The sequence below is a fragment of the Eleutherodactylus coqui genome, chromosome 7 (genome assembly GCF_035609145.1).
Source record: "Eleutherodactylus coqui strain aEleCoq1 chromosome 7, aEleCoq1.hap1, whole genome shotgun sequence".
Classification (NCBI taxonomy): Eukaryota; Metazoa; Chordata; class Amphibia; order Anura; family Eleutherodactylidae; genus Eleutherodactylus; species Eleutherodactylus coqui.
In genome coordinates this window covers 201315565-201329743 of record NC_089843.1, presented here as the reverse complement: position 1 = coordinate 201329743, position 14179 = coordinate 201315565, and the positions used below count along the sequence as shown (strand labels likewise).

The 14179-nt window shown below is 46.2% G+C and overlaps 3 non-coding genes across 3 annotated transcripts; all 3 read left to right on the top strand.

The window, feature by feature from the left end:
• Window positions 1-734: 734 nt before the first annotated feature.
• Window positions 735-925, top strand: LOC136573702 (U2 spliceosomal RNA). Its single transcript, XR_010785924.1, has one exon. It is a non-coding gene; the product is annotated as a U2 spliceosomal RNA (small nuclear RNA).
• A 7693-nt stretch (window positions 926-8618) lies between these two features.
• LOC136574145 (U2 spliceosomal RNA) lies at window positions 8619-8812 on the top strand. Its single transcript, XR_010786261.1, has one exon. It is a non-coding gene; the product is annotated as a U2 spliceosomal RNA (small nuclear RNA).
• Window positions 8813-11482: 2670 nt separating this feature from the next.
• On the top strand, window positions 11483-11673 carry LOC136573829 (U2 spliceosomal RNA). Its single transcript, XR_010786047.1, has one exon. It is a non-coding gene; the product is annotated as a U2 spliceosomal RNA (small nuclear RNA).
• Window positions 11674-14179: the final 2506 nt, after the last annotated feature.

Genomic DNA, 14179 nt, shown 5'->3' with positions numbered 1-14179 from the left:
TGTTTGTGTGTGTATGTGTGTGTGTATATAAGTGTGTGTGTGTGTGTGTGTGTGTATATATATATATATATATATATATATATATATATATATATATATATATATATATATATATATATAGTGTGTGTATATATATATAATGTATATATGTAAAAAAAATATAAAATCTGTAGTTATGTATGTATGTATGTATGTATGTATGGCGGGAAAAAAAGGCCTGCTGTATGTTTTTAAGTTCTTCGGATGACCATGCCGCTCTAATATTCTCCTTACTAGGGTCTACTAATGCTGGCCCAGGGGAAGGCAATAAAGCCCTATGGGGCCGAAGCCAATTTCCCTTATTTTAGGTAAAAAGTTTCCATCCGTCCCTACTCGAAATGCGGCTGGCCGAAGAGATCCCTCCAACCGACCGGCCGACGCACCTTCAGAGACAAACTAGTGCTTGCTTCTAGTGTCATCGCCGGCTTAACCCTCGTTTGTAGGGAGCTGACGAGTCCTGCAGCAGCAGGCTCTGCAAGCCTAGGATGCGTGAGCTCGGTGCAAGAGGAAGGACTGAGGGTGTGAGGCTGGGCGCGGTTGAGAAGGCGTGGGGCGGGGCTATGTAAAGTTTTACAAGCTCTCCCCGCTGCCTGGGTGCATTGTGGGTGCGCCCAGAGTGCTGGCTGAGCGTGTTGCCTCAAGCCTTAGAAGTGGAGTTGGGCGGACCGGGCTACAGGTGAAACCCATTTCGGGTTATCGCTTCTCGGCCTTTTGGCTAAGATCAAGTGTAGTATCTGTTCTTATCAGTTTAATATCTGATACGTCCCCTATCTGGGGACCATATATTAAATGGATTTTTAGAACAGGGAGCTGGAAAAAGAGCTTGCTCTGTCCACTCCACGCATTGACCTGGTATTGCAGTACCTCCAGGACCGGTGCACCCCCTTTCCTACAACCGTTTCCAAAAGCAGAAAAACAACACCGACGAGCAAGAGGTGCAGCGCAGCTGTGGCGGCGGCTGCTGCTACCACCACCACCCAAGCACTTTGATTGACACTCAGCCCGTCTGCTCGCAACATTGTATCCACTGAGCAGCTGCGTCTGCCAGAGTGTGCACAGCACAGGTACAACTGGAAGCAAAACAACACACACACCAGTTCATATGGCAGCCGCACTCTATAGTTCGTACCTACCGCTGCGCTAATAGCCAAGTTGGAAACATCGGGCAGGCACAGCGTATCCTGGCAGCCTGCGTCTGTATGCTCCACGTATTCGGGTCATGGGTGTATGTGCAGGGGGCCCGGAGCCCTAGGGGGCCCATAAAGTCTCTCTTCCCCACATTGTAAACCAATGCTATCAATGAAGCTTTATAGTTTGGGGGCCCAGTTCCAGACTTTGTACTGGGGCCCCGCAGCTTCAAGTTACACCTCCGGATCAGGATAATGCTAGGCCATTCCAACCAGCCTGTGTGTGTGACCTGCAGTCGCTGGTAGTCGAAAAGCGGCCGGCCCCGGATGCGCGCTTCAGAGTGGACAGACAGCAGCGGACCCCCAATCACACAGGCCCAAGGCTTGCTATGTAGCACGGAATACCTCATTGGACTGCAGCACTCCACGCGGGCTGAGATACACGCTCCACGTGGGATGGGCAGTATTCGTCCATGAAGATCCAGGCCAACGTTTAGAGATGGAGCAACACTCGGGGAGCAAAGAACTCCAACGAACGGACGTCTACTTTACAAGGATGTATTGCTTTATTCAATGCATGGACACAGAAACAGTTCAACCGCTCGATTACAGACCGCAGTCAATACAGTAAAGAAAGAAATGTGTCTGTTTAATGTAAACTTGCATGGAGCTCGTTTGTCAGCCACTGACTGACTGAATGCTGAAACGTGGTCTAACGTTACATGCACCACCAGGGATAAGGCCTTGCCTATAAGCATTCCCCAGCTGGCAAAAACGGAACCTCCCTGCCTATTCCTCACCATGGAAGAACGGAACCTACCTTTTTTTTTTAAAAAAAGAAAGCCACAGCAGCAGCCAACTCGATTTTGGTAGGCCGCTGTCTCCCCCTTGTGTGCTGCATAAAAAATGCACTCCACTAAAAATAACATTGATCCACGAAATAGAGCGTAGGGAGAGAATGAGGCTTCAAGATGAGCCGTCAGGCTATGATAAATTGTATCACACCTGGGCGATATGGATAGATGCCCGGAGCTCACCCCTATTTACTAGGTGGTTACAGACAGGGACATGTGAGTAACACGTTTAAACCACAATCGTAAAGAGAAACAACAATCCCGGAGCCCGCCCCCCCCCCCTTTTTGTTTTATTTTCTCTTTCTCCCGTGTCATAGATACCTACCATCCCTTACCACTCCCCCCCTTACCCTCCCCTCATTCCCCTGTTTGTAGACCTTATAAAATATCACAGACAAACATGATATAGTTCAACTCGAAATTGATTTATTAAGTTTCATTGTCAAAGTTAATTTTACATTGCTTTGAGATAAGGCAAAAGTTTCCCCCCCTCCATGAAACCAATAAAACCTATATTGAATAAAATAAAAATGATGCAGTTACCGGTAGTTCTGCAGCTTCTTGGTGGAAATAAAGACCATCTCCCGTCTCCCAGCTGCAGCAGAGACTGACTGAAATGGCTGCCAAGCCCGGTATTAATGCATCTAAATTGATGACATCACAAAGGAGTGACATCATCAGCCTTCCAAACACCTGGCTCAATTGCATACAGTATGTATGTATGTATGTATGCATGTATGTGAGTCTATCTATCTATCTATCTATCTATCTATCTATCTATCTATCTATCTTTATTAATTATGTAGAATATAGATATGGATTATTTCTAAATTACAGATTTTGTAGATATAGATTAAAGATAGATTTAAGATTGTTTGTGTGTGTATGTGTGTGTGTATATAAGTGTGTGTGTGTGTATATATATATATATATATATATATATATATATATATATATATATAGTGTGTGTATATATATATAATGTATATATGTAAAAAAAATATAAAATCTGTAGTTATGTATGTATGTATGTATGTATGTATGTATGTATGTATGTATGGCGGGAAAAAAAGGCCTGCTGTATGTTTTTAAGTTCTTCGGATGACCATGCCGCTCTAATATTCTCCTTACTAGGGTCTACTAATGCTGGCCCAGGGGAAGGCAATAAAGCCCTATGGGGCCGAAGCCAATTTCCCTTATTTTAGGTAAAAAGTTTCCATCCGTCCCTACTCGAAATGCGGCTGGCCGAAGAGATCCCTCCAACCGACCGGCCGACGCACCTTCAGAGACAAACTAGTGCTTGCTTCTAGTGTCATCGCCGGCTTAACCCTCGTTTGTAGGGAGCTGACGAGTCCTGCAGCAGCAGGCTCTGCAAGCCTAGGATGCGTGAGCTCGGTGCAAGAGGAAGGACTGAGGGTGTGAGGCTGGGCGCGGTTGAGAAGGCGTGGGGCGGGGCTATGTAAAGTTTTACAAGCTCTCCCCGCTGCCTGGGTGCATTGTGGGTGCGCCCAGAGTGCTGGCTGAGCGTGTTGCCTCAAGCCTTAGAAGTGGAGTTGGGCGGACCGGGCTACAGGTGAAACCCATTTCGGGTTATCGCTTCTCGGCCTTTTGGCAAAGATCAAGTGTAAAGCTTGGTCTGAGCTGTGGGCCGTGGGTGTGCTGGGGTTCACCCAGTGAGAAGGATCACTTTATCTGTGGTGTTACACCGACAGTTACCTTGCAGGATGTACGGCATCAAGAACACGATCCGGTTTGAGGTGGAGTCCAAGAGCAGCCTAAAGAACAACCTGGTTTACATCGTCCGGGACGTACTGTTGGAAAAAGGTGATGTACCTGTGGAGGAGATTTATAGTGTCCAGGACTTTCCCCGTCAGGGGCAATATGATGTCACTTTTTGTGATGAAGGGGCATGCCTAAACGTGTTTGAATGGCTGCGAACACAGAGAGACACTGAGCTCCTTAACGGGGTTAAAATAACCCCCCTGTTTGGCTTGCAGGAGAGGCTGGTGACAGTGCACGTGTTTAACCCTTACACGGATGTGGGCCTCCTTTTCAGTTTCCTTGAGCAGTATTGCGACCACGTACGAGGTGGTGAAAAACAGAAGAATATCCTAGGAATATTTAACTGTAAATATAAATTCATGGTGAGACTGAAGAGGAACCCAAGTCGTATCGGGGGAGTGATGCACCCCCCTGCCAATTTTTCCATTGCTGGCTACCGTGGCTACTTACATTATGCGGGACAGCCGACCTATTGCCGGAATTGCGAGCAGTTTGGTCACATTAAAGCGGACTGTACCAAAGGCCTTGTGTGCAGAAACTGCAAGGGTGTTGGGCACCATGCTGGCGACTGCCCTAAGCCAAAGAGGTGCGATCTTTGTGGGTCGTCTGAGCACGTGGTGAAAGATTGCCCGGCGAACGGTGGTTTTGGTGGCTGGCGGCGACCCCCTGAGGAGGGAGCAGCAGCCAGCAAGGCGAGCACGTCTGCAGGTGCGGCTGCTGCAGAACCTCGGCCATCAGCTGCAGCTAATGAGGTGTCTGTCCAGCCTGAGCAGGGAACTGCTGAAAGTATTACACCTGTTGTTCCTGTGAGAGCCAAGGCAGTGAGAGCTGCAGCTGCGTCTGTGTCTGCGGCTGCTAAAGCAGGAAAAGAGGAGGAAATTAAGAGGAAAGTGGATACCCAAAAAGTACCTGAGACGCCGCATGTTGGGAGTGCTACTCCGGAAGAGCAGGTGGTTGGGGTTATCAGACAGTTGGAGGAGATCATCGAGGAAGTGGACAGCCCCATTAACCCCTCAGGGAACATTGAGGAATTTTCCTCCCCTGAGACAGTCCTGAGTAAGAGGGAGGGGGGAGGTGGAGGTGGTGGGCTGAATGACTCCAGTGAGGAGGAGTTTGTGGAGGTGGCTGGAAAGAACACAGCCAAAAAAAGAAGGTGCACAAAAAGTAAAGAGACGCTCATGGAGGTCAGTAACCCTTTCGAGACTTTGGCGCAAGACCTGGAGTGCTCAGGTGAGAGTGGCGAGGACTTATAAAATGAGCCACAAAGTGTCTATATAATCCTGTGTATTTAGTGGTTTAGCCACTTTAAGTGGAAGGCATATAAGTGTATGACATTTGTTAAAAGGTCTTTGCGTGAACTAAGACATTTTTCTGCAAAGGTATAACAATTATGGTTTTGAATATATGTTCCCAGAACGTGCGCGTTTTTAAATCAAAGGCCAGAAGGGCAGCAATTTTTAGGTTTTTGCATCAGAAGAATGCTGATTTATTTTGCTTGCAGGAGTGTGGTATAGACACTGATGTCAGCCCGTCAGAATGGCCTTATGGTGCTGCAGCATGGTCGGGGAGTACACATAACAAAAACAACGGAGTCGGTATACTTATTAACTCCAGAGAGTTGGCGCTACAGAGTAGCGAAATAATTGAGGCGGGAAGATGCATCTCCGCGGTGTTATTATATAGAGGTACGCAATTCCGTGTTATTAATGTGTATGCACCTGCGGAGAAGCATGAGAGGAGCGCTCTATTTAACAAAATAAAGTTTTTCATGCAAGGAAGGACACCTACCGTCCTCATAGGGGACATGAATTGTGACCTCTCAAAAAAATCGTTTGACGTGTCTGCAAAATGTTTATTTGAACTATGCTCTGATTTTCACCTGAGGGATATCCAACAGGCGTGTGGCATATCCCCTCAGCTTAATACATACCATGCGGACAGGGGTGGAGTCCACTCCAAAATTGATTATTGTTTTTTATCAGAAGGTCTATCTGCCACAAGTTATGTTCAAGAGATGGCGCTATTCTCAGATCATGAGTGTCTGTTATGTGGGGTGGAGGTAGGGAACGGTGTTGTGTGGGGGAGGGGAGTCTGGAAGCTGAACCTCAAGCTTCTGGAGGGACAGGACATAAAAAAACAATATGAAAGTCTGTATAGGAGGTGGAGGGACAGAAAGGGGGACTTTGTAAATGTCTTAGATTGGTGGGATTGGGTAAAGGGGAAAACTAAAACCTTTTTCAAGTCGGCAGGATACAAAGTAGCCAGGGAAAGGAAGGCAGAGTACGTGAGGCTTGGCAACAAACTAAGCCTGTTGATAAAATTGCGCGATAACGGAAGAGATGTGCAAGAAGACATCTTGAGAACCAGAAGAGAGATAAATAATTATCTAGTGGAAAAAGGGAAGAGCATAATGTACCGCGCTAAATTAGACAAGATGCTGCATGATGAGACATGTTCGCGGTTCTTTTTTAAAAAAGTGTTTTCTAAAAAACCTACCTTCGAAGTAATAGAGAGAGATACAGGAGGGGAGGTGAGGGGGGAGGAGGTGTACGAAGAGGTAGCATCCTTCTATGAGGACTTATATAAGGTAAAATGGAGGGATGAAGTCCTGGAGGATGACGTGTTAACCACACTTGAAAACAAGTTAGGGGAGGCGGACCAAGTGTCCATCACACATGACATCACCGCTAAAGAAGTGTGGGAGGCGGTCCAGAGTATGGCCGCTAATAAAACGCCTGGTATGGATGGGTTACCGATTGAATATTATCGTATGCTGTGGAGTGTGATAGGGAAAGATGTGTGTGAAGTGTGCCAGTACATGTGGGTGAATGTGGATATGGCTGAAAGTATGCGAGGTGGACTGGTTGTATTAATCCCCAAAAAGGGCAATCTGAAAAATTTAAAAAATTGGCGCCCGATTACGCTTCTTAATGCTGACTATAAAATTTATGCTAAAATCATTGCAAATCGGATGCGTGCGGTAGTGGAGAGTGTGGTGAGCGAGGACCAGTACTGTGCGGTGCCTGGTAGGAGAGTGCATGAGAGTCTGTGTCTGGTGCGGGATTGTCTGGGAGATTGTAAGGAGCGAAAGAAGAGTGTGTATGTGGTGAGCTTGGATTTTGAAAAAGCGTATGATAGGTTGTCGCATGGATTCTTGTTCCGAGTGTTGGTGTGCATGGGGTTCCCGGGTATGTTTGTAGAGCGAGTGAGGAGTCTGTATGAAAGGATTTATAGTAGTATGTTAGTGAACGGGAAGGTTGGAAGGAGAGTGAATGTGATGTCTGGTGTGCGTCAGGGGTGTCCGCTGTCGGCCGTGGTTTTCATCTGCGCCATGGAGCCGTTACTATGTCTAATAAGACAGGAGAAGATGGTGAGGGGGATCCACATCCCAGGTAGTGACGGCAGAGAGTTAAAGGTGTGTGCGTATATGGATGATGTGTGTGTGATGTGTGAGTCTGAGAGTGCAGTGAGGAGAGTGAAGCTGTTGGTGTCTGTGTTTTGTGGTGCGTCTGCGTTCCGTGTCAACTGGGATAAAAGTGAGTGCAAGGTGTTTGGTGAGACTGGAGGGGATGCAGATATAGGTTTAAATATTGTGTCCGGGCCAATTAAAATTCTAGGCATTAGGTTTAATAACAATTTACAGGGGGAAGAGAGCTGGGAGGAGGCAAGACAGAAGGTGGAGAACCGGTTAAATTTTTGGAAATTACGCAACCTGACTATGATAGGCAAAATCGTAATATTAAAGAGCGTAATTTTGCCCATTTTCTTATACGTGGCATTAGTTTTCCCTCCGGGATACATGGGTCAGAGGAGGCTGAACAGGGTCATGTTTCTGTTCTTCTGGGGGTCCAAAATGGAACGTCTGAGGAGGGAGGCAGTGTACAAGAGTTGGGAGAGAGGAGGGATGGGCTTTCCCAATTTAGAGACATACTTTGGATGCAACAGCGTAGTTTTCCTACTAAGCATGTTGCAAAAAACCACCAAAGGGGCGTGCATGATGAGGTATCTAGCAGGGAGATGGTTTGTACGTATGAAATGGTGCGAATACGACTTGAGGAAACCAGTTGCTTTCCAAATCCCTAAGTGGTATGAATGGACAGCATGTTTTGTGGCGAAGTTTGAGTTGGATGACTGTGAAGTGAATGTACTTAAGAATAAGCGAATGGTTAAACGAATGATTGAGAGTAAGGACGAGATGTCTGATATTAATTCTGTTAGCAGAGTGAATGTGGAGAGAGTGTGGAAGAAAGTGCGGATGGATGGGATGAGTAATAGGCAGAGTGAGATTGTATGGCAGAGTCTGCATGGCGTGTTACCGGTGCGAGAGTTTCAGCGTGTGAGAGGTTTGGTGAGGAGTGAGAGATGTCCGAGAGAGGGGTGCGGTGGATGTGAGAATGTGGTTCATTTATTTTGGAACTGCAGCCATGCACAAAATGTGCTGCGGAGACTTGGTCTGTTATGCAAAGAAATAACAGGAATTAATTTCATGTCCTTTGAGTTAGTTATGTTTGGCTTGGGTGCGAGAGGCAGTGTGAGAGAGAGACTGTTGTGGCTGTTTATGGCGTGCGTGAAGGAAGTGTTGTGGGATGTAAGGAATGTGTATGTGTTCAAGAGGAAGGATGTAAGTGAGAGGGACAGCGTGCGAATGGTGTTGGGGAAATTATACTTTATTTATTTATGGGACAAAAGAAAGGATGGAGTCGATGCGGAAGGAATATGGAAGGTTAAAAAATGGATACAATTAGTTGATTTGTCATGATTTGTAATGTATTTATGTTGTATAATGTGATGGATTTATTATGTTGTGAATAAATAAAAACCTTTGGTTATAAAAAAAAAAAAAAAAAAAAAAAAAAATCTGTTCTTATCAGTTTAGTATCTGATACGTCCCCTATCTGGGGACCATATATTAAATGGATTTTTAGAACAGGGAGCTGGAAAAAGAGCTTGCTCTGTCCACTCCACGCATTGACCTGGTATTGCAGTACCTCCAGGACCGGTGCACCCCCTTTCCTACAACCGTTTCCAAAAGCAGAAAAACAACACCGACGAGCAAGAGGTGCAGCGCAGCTGTGGCGGCGGCTGCTGCTACCACCACCACCCAAGCACTTTGATTGACACTCAGCCCGTCTGCTCGCAACATTGTATCCACTGAGCAGCTGCGTCTGCCAGAGTGTGCACAGCACAGGTACAACTGGAAGCAAAACAACACACACACCAGTTCATATGGCAGCCGCACTCTATAGTTCGTACCTACCGCTGCGCTAATAGCCAAGTTGGAAACATCGGGCAGGCACAGCGTATCCTGGCAGCCTGCGTCTGTATGCTCCACGTATTCGGGTCATGGGTGTATGTGCAGGGGGCCCGGAGCCCTAGGGGGCCCATAAAGTCTCTCTTCCCCACATTGTAAACCAATGCTATCAATGAAGCTTTATAGTTTGGGGGCCCAGTTCCAGACTTTGTACTGGGGCCCCGCAGCTTCAAGTTACACCTCCGGATCAGGATAATGCTAGGCCATTCCAACCAGCCTGTGTGTGTGACCTGCAGTCGCTGGTAGTCGAAAAGCGGCCGGCCCCGGATGCGCGCTTCAGAGTGGACAGACAGCAGCGGACCCCCAATCACACAGGCCCAAGGCTTGCTATGTAGCACGGAATACCTCATTGGACTGCAGCACTCCACGCGGGCTGAGATACACGCTCCACGTGGGATGGGCAGTATTCGTCCATGAAGATCCAGGCCAACGTTTAGAGATGGAGCAACACTCGGGGAGCAAAGAACTCCAACGAACGGACGTCTACTTTACAAGGATGTATTGCTTTATTCAATGCATGGACACAGAAACAGTTCAACCGCTCGATTACAGACCGCAGTCAATACAGTAAAGAAAGAAATGTGTCTGTTTAATGTAAACTTGCATGGAGCTCGTTTGTCAGCCACTGACTGACTGAATGCTGAAACGTGGTCTAACGTTACATGCACCACCAGGGATAAGGCCTTGCCTATAAGCATTCCCCAGCTGGCAAAAACGGAACCTCCCTGCCTATTCCTCACCATGGAAGAACGGAACCTACCTTTTTTTTTTAAAAAAAGAAAGCCACAGCAGCAGCCAACTCGATTTTGGTAGGCCGCTGTCTCCCCCTTGTGTGCTGCATAAAAAATGCACTCCACTAAAAATAACATTGATCCACGAAATAGAGCGTAGGGAGAGAATGAGGCTTCAAGATGAGCCGTCAGGCTATGATAAATTGTATCACACCTGGGCGATATGGATAGATGCCCGGAGCTCACCCCTATTTACTAGGTGGTTACAGACAGGGACATGTGAGTAACACGTTTAAACCACAATCGTAAAGAGAAACAACAATCCCGGAGCCCGCCCCCCCCCCCCCTTTTGTTTTATTTTCTCTTTCTCCCGTGTCATAGATACCTACCATCCCTTACCACTCCCCCCCTTACCCTCCCCTCATTCCCCTGTTTGTAGACCTTATAAAATATCACAGACAAACATGATATAGTTCAACTCGAAATTGATTTATTAAGTTTCATTGTCAAAGTTAATTTTACATTGCTTTGAGATAAGGCAAAAGTTTCCCCCCCTCCATGAAACCAATAAAACCTATATTGAATAAAATAAAAATGATGCAGTTACCGGTAGTTCTGCAGCTTCTTGGTGGAAATAAAGACCATCTCCCGTCTCCCAGCTGCAGCAGAGACTGACTGAAATGGCTGCCAAGCCCGGTATTAATGCTTCTAAATTGATGACATCACAAAGGAGTGACATCATCAGCCTTCCAAACACCTGGCTCAATTGCATACAGTATGTATGTATGTATGTATGCATGTATGTGAGTCTATCTATCTATCTATCTATCTATCTATCTATCTATCTATCTATCTATCTATCTATCTATCTTTATTAATTATGTAGAATATAGATATGGATTATTTCTAAATTACAGATTTTGTAGATATAGATTAAAGATAGATTTAAGATTGTTTGTGTGTGTATGTGTGTGTGTATATAAGTGTGTGTGTGTATATATATATATATATATATATATATATATATAGTGTGTGTATATATATATAATGTATATATGTAAAAAAAATATAAAATCTGTAGTTATGTATGTATGTATGTATGTATGGCGGGAAAAAAAGGCCTGCTGTATGTTTTTAAGTTCTTCGGATGACCATGCCGCTCTAATATTCTCCTTACTAGGGTCTACTAATGCTGGCCCAGGGGAAGGCAATAAAGCCCTATGGGGCCGAAGCCAATTTCCCTTATTTTAGGTAAAAAGTTTCCATCCGTCCCTACTCGAAATGCGGCTGGCCGAAGAGATCCCTCCAACCGACCGGCCGACGCACCTTCAGAGACAAACTAGTGCTTGCTTCTAGTGTCATCGCCGGCTTAACCCTCGTTTGTAGGGAGCTGACGAGTCCTGCAGCAGCAGGCTCTGCAAGCCTAGGATGCGTGAGCTCGGTGCAAGAGGAAGGACTGAGGGTGTGAGGCTGGGCGCGGTTGAGAAGGCGTGGGGCGGGGCTATGTAAAGTTTTACAAGCTCTCCCCGCTGCCTGGGTGCATTGTGGGTGCGCCCAGAGTGCTGGCTGAGCGTGTTGCCTCAAGCCTTAGAAGTGGAGTTGGGCGGACCGGGCTACAGGTGAAACCCATTTCGGGTTATCGCTTCTCGGCCTTTTGGCTAAGATCAAGTGTAGTATCTGTTCTTATCAGTTTAATATCTGATACGTCCCCTATCTGGGGACCATATATTAAATGGATTTTTAGAACAGGGAGCTGGAAAAAGAGCTTGCTCTGTCCACTCCACGCATTGACCTGGTATTGCAGTACCTCCAGGACTGGTGCACCCCCTTTCCTACAACCGTTTCCAAAAGCAGAAAAACAACACCGACGAGCAAGAGGTGCAGCGCAGCTGTGGCGGCGGCTGCTGCTACCACCACCACCCAAGCACTTTGATTGACACTCAGCCCGTCTGCTCGCAACATTGTATCCACTGAGCAGCTGCGTCTGCCAGAGTGTGCACAGCACAGGTACAACTGGAAGCAAAACAACACACACACCAGTTCATATGGCAGCCGCACTCTATAGTTCGTACCTACCGCTGCGCTAATAGCCAAGTTGGAAACATCGGGCAGGCACAGCGTATCCTGGCAGCCTGCGTCTGTATGCTCCACGTATTCGGGTCATGGGTGTATGTGCAGGGGGCCCGGAGCCCTAGGGGGCCCATAAAGTCTCTCTTCCCCACATTGTAAACCAATGCTATCAATGAAGCTTTATAGTTTGGGGGCCCAGTTCCAGACTTTGTACTGGGGCCCCGCAGCTTCAAGTTACACCTCCGGATCAGGATAATGCTAGGCCATTCCAACCAGCCTGTGTGTGTGACCTGCAGTCGCTGGTAGTCGAAAAGCGGCCGGCCCCGGATGCGCGCTTCAGAGTGGACAGACAGCAGCGGACCCCCAATCACACAGGCCCAAGGCTTGCTATGTAGCACGGAATACCTCATTGGACTGCAGCACTCCACGCGGGCTGAGATACACGCTCCACGTGGGATGGGCAGTATTCGTCCATGAAGATCCAGGCCAACGTTTAGAGATGGAGCAACACTCGGGGAGCAAAGAACTCCAACGAACGGACGTCTACTTTACAAGGATGTATTGCTTTATTCAATGCATGGACACAGAAACAGTTCAACCGCTCGATTACAGACCGCAGTCAATACAGTAAAGAAAGAAATGTGTCTGTTTAATGTAAACTTGCATGGAGCTCGTTTGTCAGCCACTGACTGACTGAATGCTGAAACGTGGTCTAACGTTACATGCACCACCAGGGATAAGGCCTTGCCTATAAGCATTCCCCAGCTGGCAAAAACGGAACCTCCCTGCCTATTCCTCACCATGGAAGAACGGAACCTACCTTTTTTTTTTAAAAAAAGAAAGCCACAGCAGCAGCCAACTCGATTTTGGTAGGCCGCTGTCTCCCCCTTGTGTGCTGCATAAAAAATGCACTCCACTAAAAATAACATTGATCCACGAAATAGAGCGTAGGGAGAGAATGAGGCTTCAAGATGAGCCGTCAGGCTATGATAAATTGTATCACACCTGGGCGATATGGATAGATGCCCGGAGCTCACCCCCTATTTACTAGGTGGTTACAGACAGGGACATGTGAGTAACACGTTTAAACCACAATCGTAAAGAGAAACAACAATCCCGGAGCCCGCCCCCCCCCCCTTTTTGTTTTATTTTCTCTTTCTCCCGTGTCATAGATACCTACCATCCCTTACCACTCCCCCCCCTTACCCTCCCCTCATTCCCCTGTTTGTAGACCTTATAAAATATCACAGACAAACATGATATAGTTCAACTCGAAATTGATTTATTAAGTTTCATTGTCAAAGTTAATTTTACATTGCTTTGAGATAAGGCAAAAGTTTCCCCCCCTCCATGAAACCAATAAAACCTATATTGAATAAAATAAAAATGATGCAGTTACCGGTAGTTCTGCAGCTTCTTGGTGGAAATAAAGACCATCTCCCGTCTCCCAGCTGCAGCAGAGACTGACTGAAATGGCTGCCAAGCCCGGTATTAATGCTTCTAAATTGATGACATCACAAAGGAGTGACATCATCAGCCTTCCAAACACCTGGCTCAATTGCATACAGTATGTATGTATGTATGTATGCATGTATGTGAGTCTATCTATCTATCTATCTATCTATCTATCTATCTATCTATCTATCTATCTATCTATCTTTATTAATTATGTAGAATATAGATATGGATTATTTCTAAATTACAGATTTTGTAGATATAGATTAAAGATAGATTTAAGATTGTTTGTGTGTGTATGTGTGTGTGTATATAAGTGTGTGTGTGTGTATATGTATATATATATATATATATATATATATATATATGGTGTGTGTATATATATATAATGTATATATGTAAAAAAAATATAAAATCTGTAGTTATGTATGTATGTATGTATGTATGTATGTATGTATGGCGGGAAAAAAAGGCCTGCTGTATGTTTTTAAGTTCTTCGGATGACCATGCCGCTCTAATATTCTCCTTACTAGGGTCTACTAATGCTGGCCCAGGGGAAGGCAATAAAGCCCTATGGGGCCGAAGCCAATTTCCCTTATTTTAGGTAAAAAGTTTCCATCCGTCCCTACTCGAAATGCGGCTGGCCGAAGAGATCCCTCCAACCGACCGGCCGACGCACCTTCAGAGACAAACTAGTGCTTGCTTCTAGTGTCATCGCCGGCTTAACCCTCGTTTGTAGGGAGCTGACGAGTCCTGCAGCAGCAGGCTCTGCAAGCCTAGGATGCGTGAGCTCGGTGCAAGAGGAAGGAC